Source organism: Saccopteryx leptura, chromosome 1 (assembly GCF_036850995.1).
Source record: "Saccopteryx leptura isolate mSacLep1 chromosome 1, mSacLep1_pri_phased_curated, whole genome shotgun sequence".
NCBI classification, from domain to species: domain Eukaryota; kingdom Metazoa; phylum Chordata; class Mammalia; order Chiroptera; family Emballonuridae; genus Saccopteryx; species Saccopteryx leptura.
In genome coordinates this window covers 168900837-168913044 of record NC_089503.1, presented here as the reverse complement: position 1 = coordinate 168913044, position 12208 = coordinate 168900837, and the positions used below count along the sequence as shown (strand labels likewise).

The 12208-nt window shown below is 37.9% G+C and overlaps 1 long non-coding RNA gene across 1 annotated transcript; it reads left to right on the top strand.

The window, feature by feature from the left end:
* The first annotated feature begins 11196 nt into the window (after nt 1-11196).
* Nucleotides 11197-11712, top strand: LOC136389097 (uncharacterized). Its single transcript, XR_010748263.1, has 2 exons — nt 11197-11367; nt 11411-11712. It is a non-coding gene; the product is annotated as an uncharacterized lncRNA (long non-coding RNA).
* Nucleotides 11713-12208: the final 496 nt, after the last annotated feature.

Below are 12208 nucleotides of genomic sequence, written 5' to 3'. Positions count from 1 at the left end.
ATCTCTAGCAGCAATATTTTTGCCGATTTATCTCCATGGGCAAGTGAAATAAAAGACCGGATAAACAAATGAGACTTTATCAAACTAAAAAGCTTTTGCACAGCTAAAGACAATAAGAACAGAATAAAAAGACAAACTACACAATGGGAGAACATATTTGACAATACGTCTGAGAAGGGGTTAATAACCAAAATTTATAAAGAACTTGTAAAACTTAATACCAGGAAGACAGACAATCCAATAAAAAAATGGGTGAAAGAACTGAATAGACACTTCTCCAAAGAGGACATTCAGATAGCCAATAGGCATATGAAAAAATGCTCAACATCACTAATCATTAGAGAAATGCAAATTAAAACTACAATGAGATATCTCACACCAGTCAGAATGGTGCTCATCAACAAAACAATACAGAATAAGTGCTGGCAAGGATGTGTAGAAAAGGGAACCCTCTTGCACTGCTGGTGGGAATGCAGACTGGTGCAGCCACTGTGAAAAACAGTATGGAGATTCCTCAAAAAATTAAAATTCAAAATGCCTTTTGACCCAGCTATACCACTTTTGGGAATATACCCCAAGAACACTATAGCACTGTTTGAAAAGAAGAAATGCATCCCCATGTTTATGGCAGCATTGTTCACTATAGCGAAGATCTGGAAACAGCCCAGTGTCCGTCAGTGGATGAGTGGATTAAAAAGCATTGGTTTATATATACTATGGAATATTACTCAGCCATAAGAAATGATGACATCGGATCATTTACAACAACATGGATGGACCTTGATAACATTATACTGAGCGAAATAAGTAAATCAGAAAAAACTGAGAACTATATGATTCCATAAATAGGTGGAACATACAAATGAGACTCAGAGACATGGACAAGAGTGTGGGGGTTACGGGGTGGGAGGGGAGGAGAGGGAGGGTGTTGGGGGAGGGGAGGGGAGGGGCACAAAGAAGCCAGTTAGAAGGTGACAGAAGACAATTGGACTTTGGGTGATGGGAATGCAGTATAATCAAATGTCAAAATAACCTAGAGATGTTTTCTCTGAACATATGTACCCTGATTTATCAATGTCACCCCATTAAAATTAATTTAAAAAAAAAAAACAAAAAAAAACCCAATGGTTTTTCTTTTATCTTTTTGAAACACGATTCGTACATAATAATTCTCTTTGTTCTCCAATTCTAAAACTACATAATTTGTTGTCTCTTAGCAACAGACTGGAGTGACTATCAGATGTATTTTGTTATAGGCTTGATTTCTGAAACGAAGTAGTGTTCAAGTAATGCTTAAAAGTGCTTCTCTATAGTCAACAAGACTATGGCAGGGGCTAAAAAAATGTTCCTTGCATATTGCTTAGCTTTTTTCTTAAGAGATTCCAAAACATTTAATCACACTTACAAAAAACCAGGTTGAGGGTTGAAACTACTCTCCCCACTGAAAATGTAAAAATGAACTCAGATTAATACAGTGGAATGATTAAGTATGAATTAATTTAACAGGTGTGCTGGCAGAATTTAAGACAAATGGGAATCAAGTTTCTTTAAAAGGGACTGTCCCTGATTAGTAAATTCAGATTTAGGAATCTGGGAAAATACTTGCAAAACCAATGACTTTCCTGGTTCCACTTAGTAAAGAATACACTGTGATTCACTTTAAGCAGAAAATTCTCTAATTAGACTATCCAAAGCCATAACTCTGAACTCTGAAGTCAGTTTAGCAATAATTACTATTATCCCTCTAAGCTGAGGAGTGCTTTGCTCTGGAATCTGGCATGAGAAAAGGGTAGCACCTGTGAGTCAGCTGGTGGACTAGTTCCCTGGAGTCGCTGCAACAAGCCCCAGATTGAAGGGCTTATGACATCACAAATGTGTTCTCTTACAATTTTGAGGCCTATGTCTTACGGGGCTAAAACCATGCTGTTGTCAGAGATAGCTTCTTCTGAAGGCTCTAAAAGAAGTATCTGTTGTCTTGCTTTATATCTTTTGTTTTTTGTTTTTTGCTTCCTGCACTCATTGACCTGTGTCCCTTCCTACAATTATATCTCTGACCCCTACATCAGTATCTCATCATGTTCTTCCCTGACTATGACTCCTCCCAGGGTCCCTCTTGTTGGGGCCATGGCAGCTACATGGGCAGGAGTTACACCGGGGTTTCTTCAAGATGGTTCTATTTTTACCTATTATAAAGCAGACAAGATTCAGCCTTTTGAGACTTACTCATCATATATCAACCAACAATTTCCTCGTGTGTAACAATACTACCAATAAACTGATGATTGATTAAGAACTAAGAATTCAAACACACCTGAAGATCCACACATCTGTCTCTTTATGGCATCAACATATATTTTAGGTCACTGGTTAAAATAAAGGACTAAGACACACCAATCAATGGAATACTAATTTATTTAAGGCTACATTGGGTAATTGATATCATTGATTTCTTGAGCATAAAATGTATTGGGCAAATAAAGCCATGCTATTTCACTAAATATCAAATATGCAGGTAAAAAATAAATAAATAAAATTACTTTAAAAAGCTATTGACAACCAATAGGAATAGAGAGTTAATGGACTGTGGTCTCTACCACCCGTCAGTTGCCACATAGCTGCTATCTAGTGATACAATCAATTGGAGTGTTTTCCAATCCAGTACACAACACTGCCTCTTTGAGAACTCTAACCTCAATATGTCATGGCACAGGTATTTAAACATCAGAAAAGGTGTAGAAAGCTTCAATTGGTTTTTGACCTTGTAATGCCTGGCAAAAAGGTTTATATATTTAACACATTTGCTTTCTTCTGGCTCAGTACACAATTTTAGAATACATCAATCCATCAACCATTCTTCATCAAATGGTTGGGAATAAACGGTAGCCAGGAATTTCACGACGTGTTCCATTGATTGACTAGTTAAATGGATAAGTGCTCTGACTTAAAAGAAGGTGAGACAAATGTATAGCTTTCAGAGTACAGAGATAAGCTTCCCGTCCAGGAGCTACTGTTAAGATATATGGTTTGGAGTTGTAAAATTAAAGTCATCTGAAAACATTTCCCTTAAATTATGCCATTTTCTGCTTCAGTACTCCCCAGAAGCAGTGATCTAAAAGTTATAGATGGGCTTAGAACAAATGTAAATTAAAATCCGATTTATATAGTGTGAAAAAAAAATTAGTTCTAAAATAATCTATTTTGGTTTAATGTGCTAGGAATAAGGACTATATAATGCTCACCGCTGATTTCTAATATAGCAAGTAGAACTGCTATTTGGAGACATTGTTGATCCTCTAATTATTAAGTTGGAAGAAGACATGCCCCTGGGGTTTAGATAGTATTTCATCAGGATATAGAGTTAGAACTAGAGAATTGGGGTTTTTAAAATTTTTATTTATTTATTTATTTTTTAGACCTAGAGAATTATTTTGTAGTTAATATAAAATTGATTCAAAGTCAAAAGAGGACAGATGCATAGAGTAGACCAGAGTAGCACAAGACATGATTTAGATAAGCATCTATTATTTTACATAATTTTATAATTTTGTATGTATCTTAATCACATCAACAATATTAATGTATCAACTACTGGTGAGTTTGGCAGCACTGCAAGGAGGCTGTACTTGACCAATGCAGACAGTTTCCTATTTAGACAACTTAACTTTCTGAATACATTTTATGTAATTCTCACAGTTGAATAAACTGAATGAACAAGTAGTGTAATTTCTTCTTCATGGAAAAAGCAGAGGACTGATTAAAATATTGGTTTGACCAAGTGGACACAACCTGATATTCAATAGAAAGAGTACACAGAGAGAGAGTTTCTGACACTTGGTCATGTTTCCATTGATCCTGTGGCCTTTTCTACCAAGAAATTACCGAGTGTGAATTTTTAACTTCTTTTCACAACACACTTTTGACTATATCTCTAATACATAAGGAGAGTGAGACTTAACTAGATCATAGGACTATAGAACGTGTCCCCTGCCTCCACATCTTACCCCTACTTTAACTGTCCCCCAGCTTTGGTTGTTTCTATATCTGTCTTTCTCTGCCTCTCCCCCTCTGAATCTTCTTCTCTTTTATCTTCATGCTTTACATAAATAATAAAACAATAAGAAACTATGTACTTCAAAATTTGCCCGTATGGTTTTAGTCTATGACAAGTCTACATGAGACTGTTATTAGTTTTTTTAAGTGGTTAGCATTATTTATTTTTGTGTTTGGGCAAAAAAAATCATTAGGAAACAGATATTCTGCTATGAATGGAGCAATGAGAAATATATTCTTAAGGTAGCAATAAGGACTATATTCTATCTGGGAAAAAATCCTTATCACCTATCCTGACTACAAGGTTTCACAAAATTTAATAATAGATTTTATAGTTTCTGGCTTAATCTGTAGAAAAACTCTCTTAAGAACAATCAAACTTACCTTTGACCACAAAAAATAGTGAGGGAAAAGTTATAAATTATAAAAGTCAGCATTATTAGATATCCAAAAAATTGTATTAAATCAAGATTACATATATTAAACATAAAACATATTTATAACTTATTTATTACAAACTATACATTCTATTTGTTCACACCAGTGAAATATAGATGAGATGGTGGAATGAATTAGTTATGAATCTCAGCCTTTTGGATGAATGCTAATGTTATAATTATCGATTTCTTTCCATGATTTTTTCTTTAATTTTTGCAGAGAATGTTCTTCAATTTTAGTATAGCTTCATTATTATATTATACTCTGTGAATGTCTATTTGTTCCATTGAATGTTCTAGTCTATTAGACATTTTATAGATAATATACTTCAAAACCTGTTCTAAAATATAGCTCTGAAAAACTACTTGTTTTTTTCTATTTTAATCATAACCCATGAGTTTAAAAATCTAATATTCTGGTAGCTAAAAACAAATCCCCTCTGGGAATTAAGGAACCTTAACAAATTGAGAAAGCAAGACAATAGGGAAGGTAACTAAAAATCGAATGAGGTCACTGATCTTATCTTTGATGGTTTTCTGTTTCTGGCATTGTTAACTATATTTCAGACCAACTCTTTCTCTTTAAAATCATGACAAATTATAAATGTTGTACATCAAGTTAATGGGAAGCTCCAAAGACAGTGAACATTTTGAGGGCTGCCATCTTGGTTTGGAGGGGAGGGGAGAGTGATAAGCTAGGAGTTTGGGTGATGGCTGATTCAGAAAGTGAAAACAGTGTAATAGGCTGAGAAGCTGAGAAGGGATTTCTTTAGTCTCATGGGGTTTTGAGGGCCCACTTCAAATGAAGAGTCCACCAATTAGCCAAGCTATTGCCTGGGGCTCGGAAAGATCCTCATTAGAATGGAAGGTGAAGCATGACTAGATCACTCAGTCCTGAAAGACTAAAGCACGACTTCACACCAGCTTAGTCTCCAATTGGGAAGACGGATATTGGACTGTAACTTTGCAGTGAGTAGCTGTCCAACTGAAGCAACCATGAATTAATCTTCTCTTCAAAAAGAAGATAGCCAGGACCTCAACTTATTTATATATTTTTTTACACAAATGAAGTCTATACTACATATTCAGCAAAATAACACCAGTCTTAGAATATAAAACTTTTATAAAAGGAGAAATATGCAAAATATTAAAATATGGGAGGTATTTTTTAAAAGTGTTTTCAGACAGAGTTTAAAATAACTATGACACATGAATTTAAGAATATAAGAGATAAGAAAAAATATGAGCAGAAACTATAAAGGAGAAACAAATAGGAATTGTAAAAAAATCTAATAACTTAAATTACTAGTATAGTAGATTTAAGAGCAGATAAGGGATAACTGAAAAATAGATTTAAAATTAAGAGAGGCAACTGTATGAAAAATACAGAAGAGATATCAGAAATATAAAACAAAATGAAAAGACTAATAAAAGTATAATTACTGTTGCACAAGAGAAGTTAGAATCAGACAGATTCAATCGTTGAAGAAAAAATGGAAGGAAAATTTCAAAATGGGTAATAGATGTCAAGTCACATATTAAGCAGGATAATTTTTAAAAACCACCTTTAGGCCCATAAAATAAACATGTCTGAAAATGAAAATGTGAATAGGATTAAATCGTTTTTATTGTGTACCTTCCTTTGCTTACACATCAATTTCTGTATGTGCCCTGACCAAGGGTCAAACCAGTAGTCTCTGTGTTGAGATGACTCTGACCTATCGAGCTCTCCGGCCAGGGGCCCCATGCAAATTTTTGAAGTTATGTCTGTATCACATAAAATTTTATAAACACATGTGGCTGGCCAATGAATCATAATTCACCAACTGTTTATATAAAGCACAAACAGACATCATTTCCGTCCATCCTAAACTGCATTCAAAGACTGGTATTACTATGATATATATTAAAAATGTTACTTGGGGTAAGCTATTTAACTTCTTCCGCACACGAAATAGGTTATTATAGAAGAACTTCACAGGGTGTTGTTGGCTTAGGGATAAATCAAGAGCTAATTGTAGATTTTTGGTCTGAGCAGCCATATGTGAGGTGCTGCTGTTTACTAAGATGAGGAATTTTAGACACAGGATGTGGGGGAAATCCAAAACCAAGAATGTCTTTTGTAATAATTTAAGGTCTTGTGAAAACTAAATATCAGCATAAAGTTGCAAAAATCATTATTCAATCATTGCTTCGCATTTTTCTCATACAGTCTTCTACAATAACTAGAGTAACAAGAAATAGAACACAATTTTACCATAGAAATTCAAATTACTTTACTGCTTGGGAAGAACAAAGAGATAATGGAATTTAAAACTGTTGCCTTGTCATCTTATTTACATCCCTTGCCAAGAGTAGTTTAATATCCAGATGATTGCAAAGAAAGAAACACCTTCCAGCATATCTGAGATCCGAAGACACAGCAAGACATTTTTATTTTTCTATTTCAAACTATTTCTCTTATAAAGGCTCATTCACGCTGTTTAAACACAGATGTCTCTCTAGTTAAAACTTTCCCTGTACTGTATTTAGCATAGTTATGTATTTCCTGCTCAAATTTCATTCCTTTCTATCTCTGATTTACATTTTAAGGAGATCATTCTGGCAGTTGTCTCTGAAGACGAGATTGAGGTCCCCAGAGTGAATGCCTGGACTCCTACTTGAAGCTGTTGGAGCAGTTGAGAGGTAAAAATCAGATAATGGTTCAAGGTACCAATGACAGTGCAGATGTGGAGAGATTCAGCACAGTTGGTCCCTTGGGCGTGTGGGGGAAAGACACGAAAGAATTGAGGATGAGTTCTCGATTTTTGAATCTTAGAAACCGGATGGATGGGAGAAACCTTTGTAGTAGACACATTAAATTTAATGAATCTTCACAAAGTGGAATTCGTCACTCATTTGGTTGGCATTTCCCATTTTCAGAGGACACATGGAAAGGCCATTTGAGGAAAAATAATTAAAAATAGGCTTTAAACAGATTTTTCATGAATTGTTTTTTAATTTTTGTGTATTTCTCTATACATCTTCTGTAAATAGTAATAAATAAGTTTTGTAACTGTCTATATATTACATGTTTGTTCATAGCTTTTACATTTGTTCTCTTGAGAAAAATATTTTTGATTAGAGATTATAAAATATTATAGATGTTTTCCTTTACCATTTTAATAGTTTTATTTCTTATTTTGAATTTTAATTCAGCTTACATTAATTTTACATCATATGTGAAAAGATACTCATCAATTTTGTCTTTAAAATGGTTGGCATTTGTGTGAGAATTGTTTTTTTAATTAATGATATCAACTTAATAGATCATTTTCTTATAAATAGTGTCAGGAAATTTACAGGTTATATCAGGTATCATCCAGATGATTTTCTTGAGATGAGACCTCATGGGTTTTATCAACCCTAGTTTAAGTAGTCACATGTATATTCTATTACTTTCATTTCATGGGCAGGCATCTTTGATATGTGTGTTAGTACACTATTACAGATTAGTAATTTTTAAAAAATTTAATGTTTAGATATATGTACAACATAAATACATGTTGGAAAATGTGAAAGAATGAATTAGTTATGTCTTGCTTCTCATATTTTTTATTGTTTGAACAATAGGAGAAAAAAAGTGTCCTGTAATATTATTTTCTTCATTGTTCACAGATAATCTTTAACTGCATGCCATTTTTTGAATATGAATTTTTATCAATTGTACTAGGAAAATGCTATATTTAATATACACTTATAGAGCTGGCTTCAGCTCAGTGGTTTCTTCAAGTCAAGTTTGCTTGCTAAAATACACTTATAAATAGGATACATATATGCATATATAGCTATAAATAAATCCTAGAGCATCCCTACTAAACATGTTTGTTCTATATAAATAACTTTTTTGGCTGAACATTATATTCCATAATTTGGATGACACTAAAATTTTATATACCATCACACTATATTACTAATAAAGACATAACCACTCTTTTAAAATGAATAGACTCTATGGGCAATTTCACATGACCGTTATTTTTTTCTCCTTTCTGGAAGAATCCTTCAAGGAATGAGATAAACATAATGCCTACTTTATTTGGACTCCTTCTGAGTACCCCACAGACTTCACTATAGCAAACAGGTCTATACTCTTCTTCCAAGATGTGGTTCTGCCTAAAATATAATCAGGACTAGATCCCTTCTTTTGTTTTCTTCCTTCCTTCCTTCCTTCCTTCCTTCCTTCCTTCCTTCCTTCCTTCCTTCCTTCCTTCCTCCCTCCCTCCCTCCCTCCCTTCCTTCCTTCCTTCCTTCCTTCCTTCCATTTGTTAGATTCAGGGAGTACTGACATGCTGGGGCTGCCAAGAGTGTACAAGGTCCCTGTGACACTGAGAACAAAGAGTTCAGCAACATCCTGCATTGAGTTAGAGACCCTTATCAGAAGTTTATGTTTGAAATTCTCCACTGAGTAATACCCCCCCCCGTAACTGCGCATGACCTCCCTAGCCAATGACTAACAGCCACATCAACTTCTGTATGATGCTTGCTCATCCTAGATAGCCACCCTATAAAAAGGAGCCATTTTAGAAGCTCGGAGCTGCAGTCCCTGTGCAGGTTTGGGGGGCTGCAGTCCCTGCGCAGTTTGTTGGCTGCGCAGGTTTGGTTGGCTGCAGTGCCCCAGTCTCTTCGGAGGCGTGGGTTGCCTGCAGTCCCTGCGCAGGTTTGGGGGGCTGCAGTGTTCCCCTGTGTGGGTTACCTGCATCCCTGCGCAGGTTTGGGGGGCTGCAGTGCTCCCTTGCATGGGTTGCCTGCAGTCCCTGTGCAGGTCTGCAATAAAACTTATAAAATTTACTTTGGGTCTGCTGTGGCCTGTCTCCTAGGATGTTACAGATGGAGGCCCCAGTGAGATTGGCCGTGTAAGACCCCTCCTCACGGAGTGGGCTGCAGCAGACATTGGTAGCTGGCCAGCCTCCGGCAGTTGCCGTTTGAAACGGAATTTGGCTGATTTGAAACATTTGGAGTCTTGAGACTGTTTGGTAAATAAGCTTCCTCTTTGAATATTTGGAAACAGAGCTCTGGTTAGAAAAGGGTGTAGTGGAGCAGGCGGGACGCCACCTGATTTCTCCCCACCTGGTCAGTCGGGGAACGCAGGACGCTGCCTTCTCCCTTTGGTTTTGGTTTAGAAGTTTTGTTTGTTTTGTGTGCATATTTGGTTTGTTTGTCTGCTACTAGAATGGCCAACTTAAGAGCAGACTGGCCAAACCAAGGATTGCTAGATCCATAGAAAACATAGAGAGTTTAGCGTACTATCACCAGCACCCACCTGCAGGCAGGTGGCACGGTCAGTATGCAGCCCAGTATAGCAGCAGAGGTAGAGAAAGAAAAGGCAGCCAGGCTGCAGCTGGCTGCAGGAGAAGCGGCAGGCTCCCCTCACAGTTTCAGGCACTTGCCCCTCCCCCTTGGGCACCGGCTCAAGGGCTGAGACACTGCTTAGTGAGGCAAAAGATAACAGTGCAGTAAGCTAGAGGTTATCTGTTGTTGTATTCCCAATTTTGCTCTCTTAGTCAAGCCCCTCAGTGAGATCTTCTGAGCATGGCTTTTAAGGTCTATAATGACCAAGGAAGTAACAGAAAAGGAAAATAAGGCCCAAAAGAAGTCAGGAAATACCAACTTTTGGCTCCAGCGCCCTAAGGGGCTTTATCAAGGCCCTGCTCCAGAGTGGAAAGAAAGGTCATTGAACTGAAGCCTGCCAGGCTTCCCGGTCCCACCGGTTGACACACCTCTGCTGTGGAAAGAGGGACATAAGAAGGTAAGCTGCCCTCTTGCTCCATGGAGGGAGGGTTCAGTCTCTTCTAGCCCTGCTCCAGCTACCTGTGACCTGACCTTGCCCAGCGTGCTGGGATTTGCCACTGAAGGCCTAAGGACATTGTTCACGAGCCTAAGGTATTTCTTCCAAGTAGCAGATAAGCTAATAACACAAGGCCATCTACTATGCCTTGCTTGAATATTTAAGTTTTATTTATCCCTCAAAGATCTCTACTGTGGGTATTGACAGTCTGATTTTATTGCTTTATTTAATGTTTAGTGTATCCTTTATTTCTCTTATCTCAATGCCCCATGCCTATTATAGGCTGGGACCTGCTGCTAATTCCAGCTAGAAGCAGTAGTCACTAGGACTTAAACTCTAACTGCAAAGTGTAGAAATGTAACACCCTTTCCCTAAGTACTTACAGGTTTTATAGGTTACTAAGCAAACTGTTCAAAGACTTCCAGAGGCACTTCTAGCAGTACACCACCCAAGGACTGACTCCCACCTAGACGGGTCCAGACACCATGATCATACCCGCCTGGGTCCACCGCAGCTGGCTGAAGCTTGCAGTCCCAGCAGAGACACCTTTGTGGACAGCGAAGCCCTGCTTCAGCCACAAACCAGAAGTTAACTGGTCCACGCATGGAGACTTTGGGGAGGGAGGGAAACTAAGGTAAAGGAAAGCCAAGTAAGTCATCTTAAGGTTTGATGCATGCACTGCTATGAGTCATACAGAAAGGGGGTGTAAGTCCCTTGGCTGAGAGAGAAGCTATAAGGTAAATGAAAGTTATGTATGTGCTCATAGTTACCACTATAGAATAACCTGTGAATATTGGTCATGTGTCCAATAGGCTACTTATAAAAAGGACACCTCCAAAAGCAATCTTTAAAAGAGGATTACTTAGTACTAACTTAGTCTTTGCTGAAGGTTAAGGTTTTTAGGAATTAAGAATTCTGATAAATTAGAAAGGAATTGTATGGTTTTGATAATAGAAGGTGTAAGGTGTAGAGGTACTTTTGAAAAGGAAAGGAAAAAGCAAGTTGTTATGAAAGCCAGTTATTCCTGGATAAGAAAGTGCATAAAAGTTGAAGGTTTTTTGTGTAAGTTGCAGAAGGTTAGTGTAAGTTGCAGAAGGTTTGTGTAAGTTGCAGAAGGTTTGTGTAAGTTGCAGAAGGTTTGTGCAAGTTGTAAGAAGTTAGTACAGAGAAGAAAAATACAAGGCAGAAAGAAATTAGTCCGTAAAGCTTGTAGTACTAAGGGCACACTATCAGCGTGCCAGCACATACTAGGGAGGACCCCTGACCTAATTAGCTTATAGCTACAGCTAAAGTAGAAAATTCTCATGAGCCCCAGCCTTATACCATTCTCCCCACTGATGAAGAATCAAGGATTTGATTTATGCCCCAAAGAGATGGGGGAATGTTAGATTCAGGGAGTACTGACATGCTGGGGCTGCCAAGAGTGTACAAGGTCCCTGTGACACTGAGAACAAAGAGTTCAGCAACATCCTGCATTGAGTTAGAGACCCTTATCAGAAGTTTATGTTTGAAATTCTCCACTGAGTAATACCCCCCCCCCCGTAACTGCGCATGACCTCCCTAGCCAATGACTAACAGCCACATCAGCTTCTGTATGATGCTTGCTCATCCTAGATAGCCACCCTATAAAAAGGAGCCATTTTAGAAGCTCGGAGCTGCAGTCCCTGTGCAGGTTTGGGGGGCTGCAGTCCCTGCGCAGTTTGTTGGCTGCGCAGGTTTGGTTGGCTGCAGTGCCCCAGTCTCTTCGGAGGCGTGGGTTGCCTGCAGTCCCTGCGCAGGTTTGGGGGGCTGCAGTGTTCCCCTGTGTGGGTTACCTGCATCCCTGCGCAGGTTTGGGGGGGCTGCAGTGCTCCCTTGCATGGGTTGCCTGCAGTCTCTGTGCAGGTCTGCAATA